Source organism: Carlito syrichta, unplaced genomic scaffold (assembly GCF_000164805.1).
Source record: "Carlito syrichta isolate Samal-C Ts95f unplaced genomic scaffold, Tarsius_syrichta-2.0.1 Scaffold314050, whole genome shotgun sequence".
Lineage (NCBI taxonomy): Eukaryota > Metazoa > Chordata > Mammalia > Primates > Tarsiidae > Carlito > Carlito syrichta.
The window spans coordinates 358,365-360,472 of record NW_007258146.1 but is presented as its reverse complement, the minus strand read 5'-3'; positions in this window follow the sequence as shown (position 1 = coordinate 360,472).

Here is a 2,108-nt window from a genome sequence, read left to right as displayed (position 1 = left end):
CGGGCTCAGGCAATCCACTCACCTCAGCCTCCCAAAGGCGCGGGATTACAGGCTGAGGCACCGAGCCCGGCCTGTAAAGCTTTTTTCTTATGGAACTGTTCAAACATTTAAAAAGATAGAACACATACTACAACGAATCCCGTGTACCCATACCCAGCTTCAATAACTATCAACACAATCTTGGTTCACTATATTCCTACCCACTTGTCTCCTCTATACCTCCTGTACTAGATGATTTTTTTTTTTCATTTTGGGGGTCTCACTCTGTCACTCAGGCTGGAATGAAGTGGCACAATCATAGCCTGCTAATCACAGCTCACTACAGCCTGGACCTCCTGGGCTTAGGTAATTCTCTTGCCTCAGCCTCCCAAGTAGCTGAGGCGTATGCCAGTATACCCGACTAATATTTTATTTTCTGTATAGACAAGGTCTCACTATTAGTCTCAAACTCCTGCCTTCAAGCAATCCTCCTGCCTTGGCCACCCAAAGTGCTGACATTACAAGTATGGGTCACCACATCTGGCCAGATTGTCAAACAAATTTTTAGACATTATATAATTTCATCCACAGATACATCAGTAATCATTTATTTATTTATTTATTTATTTTGATCAGAGCCTGACTGTCACCCAGGCTGGAGTGCAGTGGCATACTGCTCGTAGTCAACGCAGCCTTGACCTGCTGGGCTCAGACAATCCTTCTACCTCAACCTTCCAAGTAGCTGGAACTACAGGCTCATGCCACCATGCCCAGCTAATTTTAAAATTTATTATAGAGACGAGGTCTCGCCAAGTTGCCCAGACTGGTCTCGAACCCATGGGCTCATGCAATCCTGTCACCTTGGCCTCCCAAAATGTTGGGATTACAGGCTTGAGCCACCACAACCAAACTTCAGTAATCATTTCTAAAAGTAAAGTATTCTGTGAACATAACCACCACTAAAAATAAATAAATATTTATTTTTTCTTTTCTTTTTTTGAATTGGAGTCTCACTCTGTCACCCAGGCTGGAGTGCAGTGTCACGCTCATAGCCACCACAGCCTTGGACCACTGGGCTCAGGTGATCCTTCTGCCTCAGCCTTTAATGTAGCTGGAACCACAGGCATGTGCCACCTTGCCCGGCTGATTTTTTTTTATTTATTGTAGAGACGAAAAGTGCTGGAATTACAGGTGTGAGTCAACAAATAAGTTCCTTTTTTTTTTTGCGTTGGAGTCTCTCACTCTGTCCCCCAGGCTGGAATGCAGTGGAACGCTCCTGGCCCCCACAGCCTCTACCTGCTGGGCTCAGGTGATCCTTCCACCTTATCCTTCCAAGTAGCTGTAACTATAGGTACATGCCACCACGGCTGGCTACTTTTCTGATTTTATTGTGGAGATGAGGTCTCCTCAAGTTGCCCGGACTGGTTTTGAACTCCTGGACTCAGGCAATCCGCTGGCCTCAGCCTCCAAAGTGCTGGGATTACAGGCTTTAGCCACGGTGCCTGTCCTTTAAGTTCTTAATATCACCAAATATCCTATCAAGTGTTAAAATTCCCCCAGTTGCGTCAATCGTTGATTTATTCAACTCAGAATCTAAACTTGGTCCACATGTTAAATTTGGTTGAAGTGGTTCTCAAGAGATTTTTATAGGTTCCACCTCCCTTTTCTTTTTTCTTGCCATTTATTTGTTGAAGAAACCAGGTTGTTTGTTCCACAGTGTCTTCCATGTTCTGGATTTTACTAACTCCATTTCCATGGTGTTGTTTACACATAGTATACTCTTTTACAATCTATTTCTTTTGTTTTGGGGTTTTTTTTGTTTGTTTGTTTTTTGAGTAGAAGTCTTACTCTGCCCAGTCTGGAGTGCAGCGGCACACTCATGGCCACTGCAGCCTCGCCTGCTGAGCTCAGCTGATTCTTCTGCCTTGGCCTTTCAAGTAGCTGAAACCATAGGTGTGCACCACCACACCTGACTAATTTGTTTGATTATTATAAAGACAAGGTCTCGCCAAGTTGCCCAGGTTGATCTCAAACCCCTGGACTCAGGCAATCCTCTCACCTCCCCCTCCCAGAGTGTTGGGATTACAGGCATGAGCCACCACGCCCCGCTGTTTTTCGTGTTTTTTTTT